The 20569-nt window shown below is 44.4% G+C and overlaps 1 long non-coding RNA gene across 1 annotated transcript in view; it reads left to right on the top strand.

Moving 5' to 3' along the window:
* The first annotated feature begins 9611 nt into the window (after positions 1-9611).
* The window catches only part of LOC127007577 (uncharacterized), a 42925-nt gene continuing 31967 nt past the window's right edge, over positions 9612-20569 (top strand). The window contains exon 1 of the long non-coding RNA XR_007760294.1: positions 9612-9884. This is a non-coding gene — a long non-coding RNA (uncharacterized LOC127007577). The remainder of the gene's footprint in view (positions 9885-20569) is intronic.

Below are 20569 nucleotides of genomic sequence, written 5' to 3'. Positions count from 1 at the left end.
GGCCGGGAAATAAATGAGGGAATATTTCGTGCTGGATATTACTTTTGTGTAGGTAATGTGTGTGTGTGTGTGTGTGTGTGTGTGTGTGTGTGTGGGAGAGAGACAGAGACATACAGAAAGACAGACAGAGAGGCAAGCAGATAGACAGGTAGATGAATACATACACATACAAACAAACACAGACATACAGCGACATAAATACATACGCATAGACAGATACAGACAGATATACATACAAAGACAGACAGACAAACAAACAGATAGATGGACAGACAGACAGACAGAGGTAATACAGAAATGCACACAGACATTCAGATGGAGGCATACAGGCAGAGACACAGGCAGACAAACACAGGTAGACAGACAGAAGAAAACAGACAGACAGACAGACAGGTAAACAGTGACGTAGACAGACAAGCGCCTCCTGTTTTCTGTAGCGGGCCAGCATGACGTTGCCCCTTCGTTTGTGTGTTTGTTTGTTTGTTTGTTTGTTTATACCTTGAGCTACCTAATATTAAGGTAAAAAAGAAATACTTCTGATCGGCGAACAGTGGTAAATGTGGTGGTGGTGGTGATGGTGTTGTTGTTGTTGTTGGTGGTGGTGGTGGTGATGGTGTTGTTGTTGTTGGTGGTGGTGGTGATGTTGTTGTTGTTGTTGTTGTTGTTGTTGTTGTTGTTGTTGTTGTTGTTGCTGGTGGTGGTGGTGATGGTGCTGTTGTTGTTGTTGTTGTTGGTGGTGGTGGTGGACGTGGTGGTGGTGTCAGAGCTGTTATGGTTGTTATTGTTGTTGTTGTTGATGGTGGTGATAGTGATAATACTGGTGGTGGTGGTGATGGAGGTGGCAGTGGTGGTGGTGGTAATAGTAATATATTCCAATTGCCGTTCACACTTTTTTTTTTGCGATGGAAAATAATTATCGAATGGGAAAACGTGCGTGATATTATGGCTGTGTGCGTGTGTGTGTGTGTGTGTGTGTGTGTGTGTGTGTGTGTGTGTGTGTGCGCGCGTGTTGTGTGCATGTGTATACGTGTCGTGCAAAACAAAGAGAGAGAGAGAGAAGACAAGACAAGAAAGGACACAAGGCTCTCTGTAAAGTCGTTCTATCAGCCAGAGGAGCATAAGGAGGAGGAGGAGGAGGAGGAGGAGGAAGAGGAGGAGGAGGTGGAGGAGGGAGGGGAAGAGGAAGAGGAAGAGGAGGAGCCTTCAGTGAACTGGCCGACAAACAAAACTTTGGCCTTTGCTAATAACTCCCTTTTAGCCCTGCCGGGACATGACAGCCGCGCCGCCCTTTACCTTTTCAAGCCTTTTTCTCTCGCTTTCCTCTTATCTCCTCTCTCTATTTCCTCTCTTCTCCTCTATACATCTCTTCTTTTTCTCTTTCCTCTTATCTACTCTCTCTATTTCCTCACTTCTCCTCTTTACATCTCTTCTTTTTCTCTTTCCTTTTATCTCCTCTATTTCCTCTTTTCTCCTCTTTATATCTCTACTTTTCCTCTTATCTCCTATCTCTATGTCCTCACTTCTCTTTCCTTCATTCGTCTTTTTGTCTCCTTTTCCTTTTATCTCCTCTCTGTATGTCCTGTCTTCTCTTCTTTCCTCCTTTTCTTCTCTGTTCTTGTTTTCTTCTTCTGCATTCCATTTTCTTTTCCTCCTCTTTATCCCCTAGTTTTCATACTTTTCTCTTTTTCTCTCCCCCTTTTCTTTTCTCTCCTCTCTCTGTCCCCTCTTCTCTTTCTCTTTCCATTTCTTCCTCTTCTCCTGTGTTCTTGGTTTCTTCTTTTGCATTCTGTTTTCCTTTTCCTTCTCTTCACCCTCTCGTTCTCTTCCTCTTGTTTTTTTCTCTCCCTTTCCTCTTCTTTTTAACTCATGTTTTCTCTTCTCTTTCTTTCTTCTGTTTCTATTACTGCATTCATGTTTTCTCCTGCATTCTATTTTATGCCGTCTCTTCACCCTTTCATTTACTTCCTTTCGTCTTTTTCTTTCCTTTTCCTCCTTGTTACTCTCATTTTCCCTCTTTTCCTTCTCTTTCCCTCTTTCTTCTCTTCTCCTGAGTTTCCGTTTTGCTTTCCTGCATTCTACTTTCCTTTTCCTCCTCTTCCCCCTCTATTTCTCTTTCTTCTCGTCCTCGTATATCTCCTGCTCCTCCTCCTCCTCCTCCTCCTCCTCCTCCCCCCCACATCAAAGAGAGGGTAGGATCGTGTGTGTTCATCGTGTTAAGAGTGAAAAGATTGACTGGGCGAGGGAGGGAGAGAGAAGGGAGAGAATATAAACATGAGTAAGGGAGGAAGGAAAAGCAGCGAAAGGATCAAGCTCTGCAGCAGGGAGGTTGTAGTAAAGGATCAGGCCGGGGCAAAGGGAGGGAGAGAGAGCATCATTTTGTGAGGAAGGAATAAGGGACGTTGATGAAAGGGAATGAGGAGGAAGGATAGAGACTAGGCAGAACGAGAGGAGTTTTAATGGGGTAAGAATGTGGAAGATAAGGATTGGTGGAGGAGAGAAACTGAAGGAGGAGGTGAAAGAGTGGAGGAGGAGAAGGAGAATGAAAGAAATGGAAGAAAATAAAGGAAAAGTAAAGGAAGAGAGAGAGAGAGAGAGAGAGAGAGAGAGAGAGAGAGAGAATCATACTAAACACACTCAGAACCTTAGACGCTCAGAAGTTCGTGTGAATCTTCTCAAGTGTGTGTGGGAGGGGGGGGGAGGAGGGACGTGTGTTCGTGTATATGTGTTTTTTTGTTTGTTTGTTTATACTTCACGTACCCTACCTAGACACACACACTATACACTTTACCAATACGAAAAAAAAAAAATCACAACTATTGACCGAAGCCTCGCCATTTTCTCCTCCCGTCTGAATAATATTACATCCTGCAGCAGTACCCTTGACTTACTTCTTTATTCATTTTCAGAACAACGATAAAACTGCCACTAATTAGCCCTTCGTCCTGCGCGGGGCATTTCCTGATCAACTCCCGTACGTATTTTTTATTATTTTTTTATTTTTTTTACAGCAAGGAGACAGCTCAAGGGCACAAAAAAAGGAAACAATAATAAAAAAGCCAGTCAGGTAATGGTGTAGGAGCGTGTTTATTTATCCCTTGTTTACTTGTTTACCTGTTACCATGTTTACCTTGTTTACCTTGTTTACCTGTTTACCTGTTTGCCTTGTTTGCCTGTTTACCTGTTACCCGTTTCCTTGTTACCTGCTCACCTGTTTACCTTGTTTTCCTGTTTTCTGTTTACCTTGTTTGTCTTGTTTACCTGTTTTCTTGTTACCTGTTTACATTGCTTACCTTGTTTGCCTGTTTACTTGTATACCTTTTCACCTGTTTATCTGTTCACCTGTTTACCTGTTTAACTTGTTTTCCGGTTTCCTGTTTACCTGTTTACTTTGTTCACCTGTTTATCTTGTTTACCTGTGCCCTGTTTACCTTGTTCACCTTGTTTAGTGTCACCTATTTACCTGTTACCTGTTTACATGTTTACATGTTTACCTGTTCACCTTGCTTACCTTGGCTATCTCTTTACCTTGTGTACCTATTCATCTATTTACCTGTCTACCTGTTTACCTGTTACCTGTCTAGCTCTCCGTTCACCTGTCTGTTTTCCGTCTCCCTGTTCACCTGCCGTTCTATCTGTCTGGCTGTCCGTCTGTCTGGGATGAAGGATGCATGTCAGATTTCTGTTTAATGGAGTATTTTTTTGTGTGTGTGTGTGTGTGTGTGTGTGTGTGTGTGTGTGTGTGTGTGTGTGTGTGTGTGTGTGTGTGTGTGTGTGTGTGCGAGCGTGACTAATAAAAAATACCATCAGTTTTACGTTCATGAATGACAGTTGCGATTATTGACACTAACACACAATATTAAAAGTGAGGAGAAACACAACACCGACAAATGCAGCGAACTGTCTATCGGTGCATTACTCCGTTTATTGTTTGTCGGTGTTGCAGGCTTGATTTGATTTATGTTTTATATTTTTGTTGCGTAATTTAGTTTTGCTCTTCACTTGGCCTGGCTCGTACAAAACTAATTAATATTCAGGTTAAAGAGTGAAAATGAAGGACAAATTAAGAGGTGGAAAATGACGAAGTAAAGGTAAAACACAATATTCAGATAAAGAGTGAGAAAATGAAAGAAATAAGAGGAGGGAAATGACGAACGAAGGGAAGATAAAATAATATTCAGGTTAAAGAGTAAGAAAACAGAACAAATTAGAGGTGGAAAAAGATGAAATAAAGATAAAAAAAAGTCATGTTAAAGAATGAGAAAACAGAACAAATATGAGGTGAAAAATGACATAGTGAAGATAAAGCAAAATACTGATCCTTATGTTGAGTGGACCAATATTACGAGTCCACGAGGCGATAGTACTCAGGTGTGTATCGAGGCACCTCTCCACCCAAAATTGACCTCTCTTTTGGCTACCCTTTACTGTTATCTATTATCGGAGCGGCGAGTAGCGGGCTTTTTTTGTACTCTTTTTATTGCCCTTGAGCCGTGTCCTTTGATGTAAAAAAAAAAAAAATCAATAGTGTACTCAGCGAGACTCAGATACCCATATAACAAGTGCGCCCTTCCGCGGTTATCCCCAGTTCCAGTAGTGTTAGTCAGCCACTCCCCGATCCCTTCAAGCTTTTCATGAGCCGTTTTTACGAGTTCATGGCTACATTTAGGATGACTTTTTTTCTGTGTTAGCAATAATGGGGGGGAAGTATACAAAGAAGTAATAATAGATGGAAATGTGGTGTAGATTTCAGCGGTGACGAATAACAATTTTGACGCTTCTCTTGTTCTTTTAGCTATATGAGTCGCTGGTAGTTGATATTTCTTAGCACAAGGGAACTTAAACTAATTAGGAAAAAATAGATGGGAATGAAGAGTGTAGGCATTCAGCGATGACGGAAAACAGTTTTGATGCTTTCCTTGTATTTTTAGGTTTATGAGTCGGTATTAATTGGTATTACTTAGCAGGAGAGAGCTTGAAATACCTAGGAAAAATAGTTGAAAATGAAGAGTGTAGGAATTCAGCGATGACGAAATACAGTTTTGATGCTTTCCTTGTATTTTTAGGTTTATGAGTCGGTATTATTTGGTATTACCTAGCAGAAGAGAGCTTGAAATACCTAGGAAAAATAGCTGGAAATGAAGAGTGTAGGAATTCAGCGATGACGAAATACAGTTGATGCTTTCCTTGTATTTTTTGGTGGATGCGTCCGGTAATAATTGACGTTTTAAGTACGAGAAAGCTTAAAACACCTAGGAAAAAATAGTTGGAAATGAAGAATGTAGGATTCAGAGATGACGGAAAACAATGTTGATGCTTTCCTTGTATCTTTTGGTGCGTGAGTCTGGTAATAATTGACGTTTTAAGTACGAGGAAGCTTGAAATACGTCCGTAAATACACACACCACACACAACAATGCCCGTCAACAACAGTGCACGAAGAGATCAAAGGCGCGCATCTTTTTCCAGCGTGTAGCGAAACAAATAGAACCGTCACGCGTCGTTGCCCGCTTATATTGTATCTTATCAGAGCGAGAAGCCGAGCGAGGGACCAGAAAACAACATATCACCACTTTTTTTTTTTTTTGGTAATCGTCAATGAAAATATAAAATGGCACCGGAGTCATTAAGGTGTTATTGTCGGGATGAGTAATTGTGATTGATTGATTTATAATTTCCTTCATGGCGCCGCGACATTTTGGTCATATGGTAAGTCGTGAAATCATTATAGGTTTGCTCTCTCTCTCTCTCTCTCTCTCTCTCTCTCTCTCTCTCTCTCTCTCTCTCTCTCTCTCTCTCTCTCTCTCTCTCTCTCTCTCTCTCTCTCTCTCTCTCTCTCTCCTTCCATGTTATCCTTCCTCCCTTCTACTTTTTTCCTCGTTTTCCCTATCTTTCTTTACATCCTCTGCAACTCTCTCTCTCTCTCTCTCTCTCTCTCTCTCTCTCTCTCTCTCTCTCTCTCTCTCTCTCTCTCTCTCTCTCTCTCTCTCTCTCTCTCTCTCTCTCTCTCTCTCTTCCATCTCACACCTCACGCCGCACATTGCATAAGCCACAACACTTCCTCAAAGGCTGACTGGCTGGCTGTCGAACGCTAATTACCTCCTCCACCTGTAATGAATGGCAGGGGAGACAGACGGGAGGGAGGAGGGAGGGGGGAGGGGAAAGGACGGGGGTGGCGGCAGAGGGGAGGGGAAGAGAGATGGTGGTGGTGGTGGCTGAGGGTACCTATTCGCTTCTCGAGCACCATTCCACTTTCCACTTCACACCTGTCAGTTTCTCTCCTACCTTTCATCTCATTAACGCTGACAGGTCCTTAACACGTGCCCTCAATTACACTCTTACCTCAGAACACACCAGTTACGTTTTCTTTTGTTGTTGAAGTTAAACGGATTAGCCGCACTTGAAACGTTTTACTTCGTTCCTTTCCATCTCTTTAATACGTCCGCTTAATTACGTTTTACCTTTACCTGAATATATTGCTTACCTGTGACGTGGTTTCCTTATTCCATAGCAGGCTGTTATATCTTTTTCTTTCTTTCTTTCCTCCTTTCCTACCGTCTTTCTTTTCTTCTTTCCTCTTTTATTTTCTTTATTTCCTTCTCTTCTTCTTTCTTTACATTTTTCTTTCCTTTTCATACTTTTTTTCCTTTTTTTCTTTCTTTCCTTTCTTTGTTTCTTTCTTTCCTTCTTTATCTTTTGCACGTTGAGGGGAAAAAAAAAAGAGCTAAAGACGCTGGAAAAAGGCTGCACCTCTGATGTGATATTGTTGGTAGATGAATGCGAGATTATCATTCATTTACACCAGACAGAATTATATCTTAAGTCATGTTTATTTTACTTTCATGGTCCCTTTCATGGTATTTATATTTAATCTTCTACCAGTGCGTGAAACTTCCGCTTCATTTAACCCTGGATGAGCAGCAACAACCCTTTCCTTTTGTGTGTAATAAGCGACAAGAAACGCGATTAAGAAGACGCTCGTAATCTGCAGCGTCAATAAAAGAACACACACACACACAGAGAGAGGTTTTGTTCAATTTATTGCGCTCAGAGGCGTCAAACCATTACGTAAATAACATCGTGAGAAATACAACAAATAAATGGGTGCGGATGATTAACCAATGCAAGGGGAACACGTGGCGGTGAGAGAGAGAGAGAGAGAGACGTAAAAGAACCACCACATTTTCTTTCAGAGATGACGCAGTGGTGATGGTGGAACGACTGCTTCGCTTCGGGTGTCATTCCGCTCGAAGCCTCAACGACGACTCCGCTTTACTTCCTCTGCTCACACACACACACACACACACACACACGTAACACCCATTTGCTCGTTGCCATTCATCTTCGTCCTCCTGGCTCCCGTTTTCTCTTTGTCACTCTGGAGGAGGGACAAATGCATATTCTTTTTTTTCCCGCTGTCCGAATTCCTGCGTCACTACAGCCCAAGGTTACAGAGAGGCTATTTCTATCGCTGCCTTTTGTTTTGTACTATTGTTTTCTGTCCCTGCCAAAACTCAAATACTTGCTGGCCGTCACTGATAGTTCCAAACATCAGCCAGTAGTTTAGTCGTTTTGTGGTTTTGTCTGTCTGTCTGTTTGTCTGTCTCACTTCCTTCCCTTCCCCTCCTGCTCTCCTATCTCTCAATCATACCTCCGTCCCTTCTTTCCATACCTATTTGATTATCTCCCTTCTTCCACAGAATTATTTCCTCCGACTCACTATTTCCTTCCTTTCTCCTTTTTCTTCCTCTCTCCCTTTCATTCCTCTCTCCCATTCTTCCTCATTTTACCTTTTCTCTCTCTCATGCTCCTTCCTTTTCCCTTCCCACTAACCATCCCTCTCTTTCTCATTTTTCCTCCTTCCACTCCTCCCTTCTTTCCTTCCCGTCTCTCTTCCTCTGTATCGGATTCTCTTTCGTAACTTCATTTTCTCTGCCATTCTTGATCTCTTTTTCATTCCATTTCTCCTTGATTTTTCCACGTCACCTCCTATATCTTCTTTTCTTCTCTCCTTACTCCTTACTACTACTACTACTACTACTACTACGGTGACTACGACTACTACGACTGCTGCTGCTTCTTCTGGTGTTTCCCATAGACTCCGCCGAGGAAATTCAAATGGGCTTTTACCTCCCGTGAATATATGAATAAGCGATGGGGCGGCGGACGAGGCGAGGCACGAAACAGGAGTTGGCGACAATTTTGTATCGCGCTTATTATATCTTCGGGGGGCGGAGGAGGAGGCGCAAGGGACGGAGGGAGGGAGGGAGAGGCAAGATGGATGATACCAGTGTAGGTGGGGAGTGGGAAAAAAGGGAGAGGAGTAAGGAGATGGGGGATAGGGAATGGAGATAAGGAAGGAAGAGAGGGAGAGGCAAGATGAATGATAGAAATGTAGGTAAGAAGTGGGAGGAAGGAAAAAGGGGGATGAAGGAGTGAGGATGAAAGATGAGGAAGGGAAGGGAAAAGAAGATGGGATGCAAAATGGAAAATAGAAGTGTAGGAAAAAAAAGGGAAAGGGAGAAGAAAGATAGAGTGAGCGAAAAGTGGGAGGGAGAGGAAAGGGAGCTGAAGGAGTGGGGAGGAAGGGAGAATGGGAATGAAACAGATACGGAAAGGAAGGAAAAGTGTGATTGACAGTAAGGAGAATAAGAGAATGGTGAGGAAGAGGCAGGAAGAGAAGGGAATGAGGGATATCTTAGAGGGGGAGGAGGATGTAGAGGGAGGGACGGGGGAGAAGCAAAGTGGAGGATAGAAATATAGATGGGGAGGGATGGGAGGGAGTTACAGGAGTGGGGATGGGAAAAGAAGGAAAAAAAAAAGATAAAAATGAAGGGAAGGGAAAGAGATATTGACAGTAGGATTGAAAAAAAAAGGAGATTGGTGAGGCGGAGGAAAAAAAGGGGAATAAAGATGGAGGAGAAGGGAAGGGGAGGGATGGGCAATAACCTCGTTGAATTGATGATGGGGCTTTAAAACCTTGAGTGGCGAGGCGTCTTACGGAGGCTCAGCGAGGACACGAGCGAGGACAGAGAAGCTTCTGCCTTTTTGTGGCCTCGAGTCTTTAAAAGTGTCCTTTAATTTTAGTCTTACGGTGTATTTTGTGTCTATCTTCGTCCTCGCTTTCCTGTGTTTATTTCTTGGTGTCCTGGGTTGGCATTCTCAGACGCTTCTGCCTCTTACATCAACTATTTCCAAAGGCCAAAAAGGAGATCAATCGCCTTCTAATGAGTGCTTTTGTAGGTTCAAAGCACAAAAGGATGATCAAACTGTCAGAAGGGTCATAAAACTACCCCTGGATATGCTCGCAACTCCTACGAAAGCCTTGCCAAGGTGTGTGCCTGGGCTCCGAAGCGTTTGAGAATATGCCCCCTGTTCTGGTATCGCTGGTGTTGACGTGTACCGCGCCTCAACCGCTCATCGCTCCCCGCCGCCCTCTTGTAGCCTGCACGACAGTCACTGCTTTGTATCAGGTGCGATAACCTAGGCTACGGTGACGACGAGGTAACAAGGTAACTACATGACTAAAGACAAGAGTTGCCTGGTCTTGCCAAGTGTCATAACGATACATCCGGGGACTGGCTAGTTATACTGCTTTTGATTAGCACTGGATTTGAACACCCAAGGGCTTGGACGAGTGTCCAAAGAACCTCATCTCTACAAGACTGCACTGTGGGTAAAAACTACTTCAGCAAGGACTCATCGGTGACGTCACGTAACCCTCGTTCACCTCAGAGCGTGCGCGTCGTACCCGCGGCTGGATGTGTCTGTGGTCTAGTGCGCGTGTGTGCCCCGGCGGCGTAACGTGTGTGCCCTGCGGTGATGGTGCGCTGTGTGCCGTGATCGGGGCATCGCGAGAGGGCATCCGCCCCGTCACTACATTGAAGGTCAGTGCCAGCGGTGGAAGCCGGCGGGTGGATGAACAAGTAAAACAGACCCGTGCCCTCTCGCCTCCCCCGTTCCCTTTGACCAGAGTTGCTTTAACGCTGGTGTTGAAAGTGATCCATGTCCAGGGACACCTTGAGAGTATATGAATAAACAATGATGAGTAATAGTGAGCAATGCAAAGCTATAAGCGGAAGGTGCTGGGCCAGTGATAAGGAAGGCGGCAGCCCGTGACGTCATCGATGTCCGTGTGCACGCGAGGGACGGGACAGTGTGTGCGTTTTAGTTCCGGGCATCACCCTAACACACTGCTGGGGAACTAATGGCTAGAAGGGCCCCGAAGGGTGAGTGGCGAGGATTTACAAGGAGAGAGTCGTCGTGCCTCGGGCTGCGGGGAGAGAGCGAGGGAGGGAGGTGGTGCTCCGGAGCTTGGTGGATTGAGCCGCTGGGGATATCGAAAATGCCTTTTTTTTACCTTATTGGATTCCTTCTCTGTTATCATAGTAACTCAATGGTTCTTTCTTCTACTTAATGATTTTTACTCAACATGTATTTCTTTCGCTTCATAATGCTAACAACTCACGACAGTAAACCTAATCTAACTAGGCTCACCACGAAGAATTGCATCGTTTATTTTGATATCCTTGGCCTTTGATTGTAACTAATCATCACAGTCTTCAGCCACTACTATTACACTGCAAAACAAGACTATCCCGATGTTATCAACTTGTCTGATGTTGGTGCTCTCCGCTGTTGCTGTTCTCATTTCATCTTTCCACCTGTTCCTTTCTTTGCCTTCCGTGACTTGTACAATACCTGTTTTCACAATTTATCCTGGTTGTTCGTCTGCTGCAACTTCCATGCATACTATAACTTATTCTAGATCATTTTTTTAACTCATTATAATATCTTCAATCTGTGCTTGTTCCCAAATTTATACTACTCGCGTCCTGCTTTTTCGTGTTATTTATACCGAAAAATTGTACCTTCCATTCCCCGCTCCGAGCTTTTACAATTTCTTCTCTTAACGATCATGGCCGGAGCAATAGCTTAAGGTCCTATTCGCATTCGTGACGCTGATGAGGGAAACGTTGTCATAAGTTTGCAAAATAATCATAACTAATTGTAATCTCCTTGTAATTCCTTTCTGCTGTGTGTGTGTGTGTGTGTGTGTGTGTGTGTGTGTGTGTGTGTGTGTGTGTGTGTGTGTGTGTGTGTGTGTCCTTACCAATTTGTTTTTATTAATTTGTTTTCTTTACGTTTATTGCTTATTTTTTATCTTTCATTGTACAATTCTTCCAATGTGTGCGTGTGTGCGTGATTGTGTGTGTGAGTGTGTGTGTGTGTGTGTGTGTGTGTCAGTGAGGGCTGGGTTGGGATAGCATGGAAAAAATATCGTGTACCTGTGTTTTTCCTCCCATAACTCACTGTCTCGAGCTCGGCCTTTGAGTTAGTGCGGTTAAGGGTCCGGTCCGTCTCTCTCTCTCTCTCTCTCTCTCTCTCTCTCTCTCTCTCTCTCTCTCTCTCTCTCTCTCTCTCTCTCTCTCTCTCTCTCTCTCTCTCTCTCTCTCTCTCTCTCTCTCTCTCTCTCTCTCTCTCTCTCTCTCTCTCTCTCTCTCTCTCTCTCTCTCTCTCTCTCTCTCTCTCTCTCTCTCTCTCTCTCTCTCTCTCTCTCTCTCTCTCTCTCTCTCTCTCTCTCTCTCTCTCTCTCTCTCTCAGATTAAGTTGGAGAGCTCTCAGGTCTCTCTCTCTCTCTCTCTCTCTCTCTCTCTCTCTTAGGAAAAGTGTGTGCGTGCGTGCGTATGGGTGGGGGAATGGAGAGAGAGAGAGAAAGGAGATTATGTATTTTTCCTTCCTCTTTCTTATCTCTTGTATATCTTATTTCGTATATAATTTCCTCACTGTTTTCTTCCTTTTTTTCCGATTTATCCTTTTATTCGTTACTCTTTTCTCCCTTTACCTGTCTCCCTTTCTTTCCTCTCCTTTTCTTTCTTTCTTTTTCTATTTTCTGATTATCTTTTTATTTTACTTTCCTTTTTCTGAATCATCTTTTGTTTTCGTTACTCACTTCTTCCTTTACCTGTCTCCCTTTCTTTCCTCTCCTTTTCTTCCTTTCTATTTCTATTTTCTGATTATCTTTTTATTTTACTTTCCTTTTTCTGAATCATCTTTTGTTTTCGTTACTCATTTCTCCCTTTGTCTGTCTCTTTTTTTCTTTCCTTCGATCCTTCCTTCATTCTTTTCTTTCCTTTTTATATTTCTGGTTATCTTTTTTTTTTTATCCATCTTGAGTACCATTTTTCCCGTCAGTCTGTTGTCCTATATCTGCCTGCGTGTTTTTCCTTTTTTATTATTTTTCCAATGCTCCTCTCTCTCTCTCTCTCTCTCTCTCTCTCTCTCTCTCTCTCTCTCTCTCTCTCTCTCTCTCTCTCTCTCTCTCTCTCTCTCTCTCTCTCTCTCTCTCTCTCTCTCTCTCTCTCTCTCCAAATTAAGTTTTGCAGCCCCACAATTGGCAGGGTGATGGATTAAAAAATATTGGTGGTAGTGGCCTGACGTAACGGAGGGGAGGAGAGGAATGGGGAGGGAAGGGAGCGAAAGGGGGGATTGGGCGAAGAGTGAAGGGGTTAGTTCAGGGAAGGGAAGATAATAGGGAGGGTGGACTGGGTTAGAATTGAAGGGGTCACGTCTGTTCAGGGAGCGAAGGGAAATAAAGGGAAATAAAGGAAGGCAGGGAAGGAAGGAAACCAAGGGGGAAGGAGGGGAAGGGAGGAGTGAGGGAAGGGGGAAAAGGGAGGGTATTGAGGCTATTGGGTTCGATTCTCTCTCTCTCTCTCTCTCTCTCTCTCTCTCTCTCTCTCTCTCTCTCTCTCTCTCTCTCTCTCTCTCTCTCTCTCTCTCTCTCTCTCTCTCTCTCTCTCTCTCTCTCTCTCTCTCTCTCTCTCCCTGAAAAATTACTGACGGTATTCACAGAGACATCGATACTTACGGTGTGGCAGGAGAGAAAGTGTGTGTGTGTGTATGTGTGTGTGTGTGTGTGTGTGTGTGTGTGTAAGCGGGTTCTCCATCATTCTTCCATGTGTGTGTACCTGGGGAGTACTAGGGAAGGTGAATTGTGATATACACACACTCTCTCTCTCTCTCTCTCTCTCTCTCTCTCTCTCTCTCTCTCTCTCTCTCTCTCTCTCTCTCTCTCTCTCTCTCTCTCTCTCTCTCTCTCTCTCTCTCTCTCTCTCTCTCTCTCTCTCTCTCTGTTACACACACACACACACAAACACATACACACTACATTAAAAGCATAGTTAGAAGCAATACACAAACACGCGTCGCCAGCCTCCTGCTGTAATGATTAGGGTAAGTTTAATTTTGAGGCGATTATTAACTTTAGGCATTTAAAGGAGTCGTGCTGCGTGACACATAAATACATGAATGAGCTCTGATTTTATTACGGATCATTCCTTTAACTTCTTCACCATTAAAAGCGTAAACTGCGGACCCACGTCATTAATTCATCGGTAACTGTCCATCAACTATGACGGATTGATATAAAAATGATTGGGTTTTCACTCCATGGGGATAAAAAAATTGTGTAAAAGCATGATATAAATATTCATTCTTCAATCTCTATATTCGTACATCGGATTCTCTTCAAACACAGATGCACGCGGGGCCAAGAGAACGTAACTTTGGCACGTAGCAGGCAGAGAGAGAGAGAGAGAGAGAGAATCGAATCCAATAGCCTCGTTCCCCTCCCTCTTTCCCCTTCCCTCACTCCTCCCTTCCCCTCCTTCCCCTTATTTTCCTTGAGCTGGGTATTTAAAAGAATGTTAAAAGGCTTAAAGATATCCCAGGGAAAATTTTCAAACATCGCAGCTCATTTAAAAGTTCCGCAAATATAATGGTTACCCAAAAATAAGTCAAGGTACTCAGGAAACTTAAAAAATCACTTAAAAGAAATTCGTATATGCACGTATGAATAAAATACTGGAAAGGTAAAAGTCTCAAAGAAATATAAACGGAGAGAACCAAAACTACTCCCAGAAACTCCTTTATATACACTAACAAAAGTCACACAAAAGAGTTATGGCGCGGGTGGGTGGACACAGTTATGCACGAGTGATGGACGGGAACTCTGATTACATTGTGGCCTTAACTTTTCATCTTTGGTCGAGTTAATCTAAAAAGGGAAAGAATAGTAGTTGAACGTGATTTCCAGAGAGAGAGAGAGAGACGTAATTGTTATTTGTATCCTGTCCTTCGTAATTTGTCACAGCTCTAATTGTTTTTCTTTCCGGTCCCACGTTTTTTTTCTGTACTTAATCTTGTTCTTCTTTTTCCCTCCTCCTCCTCCTTCTCCCCCTCCCCCTCCCCGTCCTTGCCCTTCGTCTCCATCATCAACAAGATTTCTTCTTAGTCCCCCCTCCTATCTCCCTTCTTCCAATCCTCCCTCTCTTCCTTCATTGAATTCTAACCTGTCTCATTTTCATCACCCCATTTCCTACTCTCCCTTTCTTCTCCTCCTCCTCCTCTTCCTCTTCCACAAACAAGTAGCAGTTGCGAGGAAGTAATTGTGGGGGACTTTAACTTGCCAGTGAAAAGATGGGGGGAACCGTTGAACTGTCATACAGAGCTCCACCTGTACACAAATTTATTAGAAAGTGATTTACATCAACACGTTCAAGAACCGACTCGGAAAACTAATATATTTGACCTTATCTTTTCTACGACAGCTGATCTAGTTAACGAAGTAAATGTTGGTCCAGTTTTTAGTTCTAGCGATCACCGAATCATTACATTCAGCATCAAGATGAAAGAAAGTAAAGTAACTCCTAATAAAGAAAAGGTGCCTGATTATCAGAGATCGAATTTCGTAAGACTCGGATCAATTTTAAATAATTCTGACTGGTCTGTAATTTCGACGGAAACATATTGATAAATCGTTGGAGGCCTTCACCACAATATTGAACAATGCCATAAGCATATGCGTACCCTATCGTAACAAGCGTTCAACTATTAAGAAGTAACCCAAATGGTGGAATAACGAAATTAAAAATAGCCTCTCTCTTAAAAAACGCGTATACAGTAGATACATATTAACCCAGAGTGAGGCTGACAAACTAAAGTTGAACAGAATTCGTCGCGAAACCAAGACATTAATAAAACGAAGCAAGAAAAATCTTGAAGAATATATAGCGGAAACAAGTAAATCTAATCCTAAAGAATTTTTTAGTTATGTAAATAATAAAGTCACTCACTAGTTGTATCGGACGGACGAACGATGAAAATGAAATGGCTATAATCCTAAATAACTTTCGCATCCGTATTTACCGACGAAGATTGTTTACAACCTCAACCGCCGGAGGTTAGAAGGACCGAAAAGATTATAAATGGTGTGCTCATCGTAGAAAGTGACATTTTATGCACAATTGAAAAGATTAAAGTGAGCAAAGCTCCTGGTCCAGACAAAATTACCCCTAGAATTTTAAAAGAAATCATACATAAAATTTGTAAACCACTCTCAATCTTATTCAATAAATCTTTAACTGGCTGGAGGGATGGGGGGGTGGGGAGGAGCCTTAGCCTTTGCTGTTCTTCATCTTCCACCTTTGATTAGATAGTTAGTGTAGCTTGTCACAAACAGCCTCGTAAGGTCTGCTGTTGTTTGTTTTTCCTTTGTGTTCCTTTGTTTCACTTCTTTCTCCTCCTCTTCCTCCTCCTCCTCCTCCGTCTTCCTTGCCAGCGTTTCTTAATTCCACTAAGAGGGAGTAAAAACATTCTTTCCCGGGGCGGTAAATTCCCCTTGAAGAATTGGCTCTCTACGGGGGGAGTCTAGCACTCCGAACCTCGCAGAATTTCGCCTAGGCTCGCAGAATCTCGTGCGTCGCGGGGTGGAGAGAGGAGCGGGACGGCAGGCAAATGAGGGTTGTTAAGGCAGATTTGTGACCATTGGGGACCCGAGTAACGAGGTTGTTAGGCCCTTCGTCGGTAGTTTGTCAGATGAGGAAACGCGGACCGAACTGCTACGCTCTGAGGATGGGTTGAGGTGGGGGACGGGGTGAAGATGGGAGAGGAGGATGAGTTGGTGTGGGGAAAGGGGGGCTGGGAGTCGGATGGGTCACGTGCTTATAGGGTATTGTGGGAGTTGAAATTTTACATGAAAGCAAGGAGAGTGGCGATGGTAGGAGGATGAGGTGTATGAATAAATGGGAGAAAGAGAGAGAAGGGGTGAAATTAAGGAGAGGGTGTGAAGATAGTAGATAGTAGAGGAAAAAGGTTATATGAAGGGATCGGGAGAAAGAGGATGACGGGGTGAAAGTAAGGAGATGGGGTGGCAGAGGGATAATTTTTTTTTACAGTATAAGAAGCAGCTCAAGGGCAGAGCCAAAAACAAAAACAAAACAAAATAAAAAGCCTGCTAAGCGCTTCTCCTTTAAAGAGAAAAGAATTAGGTTAGGTTATTAAGGTATTAAGAAGAGATAGGGAGACTGAGACTGTTTACTACATAATTTAACTGGTGGTGAACGTACTACTCTAAGCGCAGTAAAAGACGCCCCTCCGTCCCCCTCTTTTTCTCTTTCTCAAGCAGGTCACGTGGGTCAGAGGAGGCGGAGGGGATAGGGAAAAGAAGCCCAAACTAACCAGTAAGTCGAAGGTTAATCACCCGAACCGCCTCAAAACATTAGGCTCCCGCGGTGTTTTGCGTGGAAAATGGAGCGCCAGGGTGATTGTATGGGAGATTACCTGTTTATTAGGCAAAGGGGGAATAGGCGATAGACAGGTAGAGGGAGATAGATTGACAGATAGACAGATATAGATGCATAGGAAGAAAGATAGCGGTGAAATATCTATCTATATCTATCTGTCAACCTAGACATATATACAAATAGAAAGGAAGATCAATAAATATGTAAAAAGGTGAAGAGTGAATAGGCAGACAAATGGATGAATAGGTATTTAAATAAAACAGATGGACAGATATCAGGACCCATGGATAGATAGATAGAGAGGGAGAGAAAAAATATATATATTCACGAACATTCAAACAATAAACGCCTCAACACAAGACGAGTAGAAGAGGGAAGGGGAAAATGTCCTCTTATTGGGGAGTGAAGGGGAAGAGAAGGAGGTGTTAAGCCCGGTTAAGGGGACGGGCAGGTGAGCTCTGGGGAGGGTCTGTGGGTTTGGGGTGGGATATAGAGCACACCTACCACCCTCCCCTTACTCTCCCCATCACTCCCCATCACTCCCCTCATGCTCCCCTTACTGTCTTACCCCTCTCACATTTTCCTTCCCTCTCACCCTCCCTCTACTCTCCCCATCAATCTCCCCTCACTCATAACACTTCCTTTACCTTCCCCCCACATTTTGCTCCCTCCCTTTTCTCCCTCCCTCCACCCTCCTCTTGTCCCCTTATTATCCCCTCACTCTCCCTTCATTCTCCCCTCACTCATAACACTTCCTTTACCTTCCCCTCACATTTACCTCCCTCCCTTTTCTCTCCCTCCACTCCACCCTCGCCTCGTCCCACTTTCCTCTCACTCTCCCCTTATTCTCCCTTTATTCTCCCCTCATTTTCCTTTCGTTCTTACTCTTTTATAAAACTTCCCTTTCTCCCCATCACATTTCCCTTATTTCTTTTTCACCCTCCCTCCACTCTACTCATAGCCCCACTCTCCTCCCCATTTTCCCCTCACTCCCCTCTCTCCCCTCTCTCCCCTTCCTCCCCCTTACTCTCATAACACTTCCCTTACCTTCCCCTCACATTCCCTCACTCCTCCCTTCTCATACCCCATCCACTTTCCCCTCTGCCCAACTTTCCTCTCCCCCCCGCACTCTCCCCTCTCCATACACTCTCATTCTACCCTCCCCTCGCCCCATTCTTTCCCCATTCTCCCATCACTCTACTCTCCCCCTCTTCCCCTCTTCTTTCTCCCCCGAATCCTTGTTTGCCTCTGAGCTGCGCCTCGCCTCTCACGGGAAATAGAAACCCACGTGGAGGTTCGCCTGTCTCCGCCCGTCACATCTCGCCTATGTTACCTCCACTCCTCCTCCTCCTCCTCCTCCTCCTCTTCTTCTTTCTTTTCCTTTACACTCCTACCATTTCTCCTTTTTTATCTGTTTTCCTCCTTCTCTTCCTCTTTCCTCCTCCTTCAACACGTCCTTTTTTCTTCCTCTATCCAAATTTATGTCGTTCCTCCTTTTCTTCTCTCTCTTCCTCTTCCTCCTCCTCTTCTTCCTCCTCTTTGTACCTACAGTCCACGTTTTGTTCCATTCATCCCCTCTTATTTTGCATCCCGGCTTTCTCCCCTTCCTCTTTCCTCTCCTCCTCCTCTTCCTCCTTCTCCTTCTCCTCCTCATCTATAATTCCTCCTCCTCCCAGCCAACCGAGGGACGGCTACCTCTTCCGTTTATCCTACCCTTCCTCCTCTCCTCCTCCTCCTCCTCCTCCTCCTCCTCCTCCTCCTCCTCCTCCTCCTCCTCCTCCTCCTCCATCACTGTGCCATTCCACGGAGAAAAAGAATCTGATTCCAACTTTCCAATATTGATAAGACGACCATTCTGAGTGGCGGGTCCTTGTCTGCCCTTCTCTTCTCCTTCCCTCCCCCTTCCCTCCCCCTTCCCTCCCCATCCACCTCCCCTTCAGCCCCCTTCCCTCTCCTTCCACCTTCCCTTCAGCCCCCTTCCCTCCCCTTTCACCTTCCCTTCCACCTCCCCTTCCCTCTCCCCTTTCGTCCCCTTCCGCCCCTTCCCTCCCCTTCCCTCTCCCGATCTCCTCGCTACCTTTCGTCTCTTCATCCCTCCCGGCTTCTCTTCTCTTCCCCTCTTTTTATCTCTTCTCACTTCATCTCTTCTTACCTCTCTTCCCTTTCCTTCTCTATTCACTCCTTTCTTCACCTCTCATCATTTCCTCTCCTTTTTGTTTTCTTTCCTTCCCTTCTCTCCCCCTTTCTCACCTCTCCCCACTTCCTCTCTTCTTGCCTCTATTCCCTTTCCTTCTTTTTTCTCTCCATTTTTTTACCTCTCCTTATTTCCTCTCCTCTTTATTTTCTTTCCTTCACTTCTCCCCTCTCCCCCTTTTTCACCCTTTCACTCACTGTCTCTCCTTTTTTTCTTCCCTCTTCTTTTTCCTTCCCTTTTATTCCTTTTTCTCTCACAATCCGTTCTTCTTCGTCCAATATTCTCTTCCATATCTTACTTTTTCATCCCTTTGTTATTTTCCTCCTAAATCTCTCTTTTCTTACTGTTCTTTCCTTCCTCAATTTCTTCTCCTCTTATATCTTCTCCTTTCCCCTCCTCCTTCTACTCTTCCTTCCTCTTCCCTCTCCAAATTCGCCTCTTTCCATTTCACTTTTTCCCTTTTCCTTCACCTCTTCCCTTCCTCCTTTCATCTTCCTTGGTCTCCGTCTTCCTATTATCCTCTTCCTTTCCTCCACCACTCCATCCTTCAGCCTTAATATCCTTCCCTTCACCCCTTAACCTCCCTTTTCTCCTTCCATTCTGTCCCTACCTTCCCTTTCTGTATTGTTTACTTTTCTTCCCTTCTCTTATTTTCCCCTTTTCCTTATCCGCCTCCTTGTTTCCCTTCTCCGCCACGACCTTCCTTCCCTTTCTTTACCCCTTCATCCCTTCACTTCCATCCCTTTGCCTCCCTTTCACTCCCTTCCCTCTGTCCTCCCCTTCACCCCTTCACTCCCTTCCCTCTTCTCTCCTCTTTACTCCTTCACTTCCATCTCTTTGCCTCCCCTTCACCTCTTCACTCCTTCCCTCTCCTCTCCCCTTCACCCCTTCACTCCCATCCCTCCGCTTCCCTTCACCTCTTCACTCCTTCCCTCTCCTCTCCCCTTCACCCCTTCCCTCTCGTCCCTTCACCATACACTTTAAACGGTATTCGCTTCTCGCAGTTCAAAATTAAATCTGAGAAAGGGCCGAGTTTCCAGGGCAAAAAGTTTCTCGAGCAGGTGTTATGAGACCCAGCCACCCGGACACTGCTCCTTCACTGCCGCCACCAAACGTTCTCTGTGTCTGTCTGTCTGTCTGTCTGTCTGTCTGTCGCTGCACTCGTTGCCGCCTCTTTTCCTACCTCTTCACGACTAACTTTAGCAATTAGAAAGTTGGCGGAGAGGTAAGAAGAAACGGAAGGCAAAGGAAGGCACGGAATGGCAGAGGAAGGTGACATTATAAGTGTGTGTGTATATCAAGTCGATCTTTTTACCGTGTGTGTGTGTGTGTGTGTGTGTGTGTGTGTGTGTGTGTGGGTGTGGGTGTGTGGGTGTGTGTGTGTGTCAATGAGATGGAAATAATCAACGAGGCTTTAATTAGAGAGACAGAATAATGAGCACCTGTCTCTCTCTCTCTCTCTCTCTCTCTCTCTCTCTCTCTCTCTCTCTCTCTCTCTCTCTCTCTCTCTCTCTCTCTCTCTCTCTCTCTCTCTCTCTCTCTCTCTCTCTCTCTCTCTCTCTCTCTCTCTCTCTCTCTCTCTCTCTCTCTCTCTCTCTCTCTCTCTCTCTCTCTCTCTCTCTCTCTCTCTCTCTCTCTCTCTCTCTCTCTCTCTCTCTCTATCTATCTATCTATCTATCTATCTATCTATCATTCTTGATGCAAAGACATGTTTTTGATGTGACTGAGCGTTTGAAAGGGAGTAAGAGGAGGAGGATGAAAGGGGGAAAGGGAAAGGATGTGAATGGAAGGG

The sequence above is a fragment of the Eriocheir sinensis genome, chromosome 35, assembly GCF_024679095.1.
Source record: "Eriocheir sinensis breed Jianghai 21 chromosome 35, ASM2467909v1, whole genome shotgun sequence".
Taxonomy (NCBI): domain Eukaryota; kingdom Metazoa; phylum Arthropoda; class Malacostraca; order Decapoda; family Varunidae; genus Eriocheir; species Eriocheir sinensis.
Note: the sequence above shows the minus strand (reverse complement) of the source record. Positions and strands in the feature narration are given on the sequence as shown.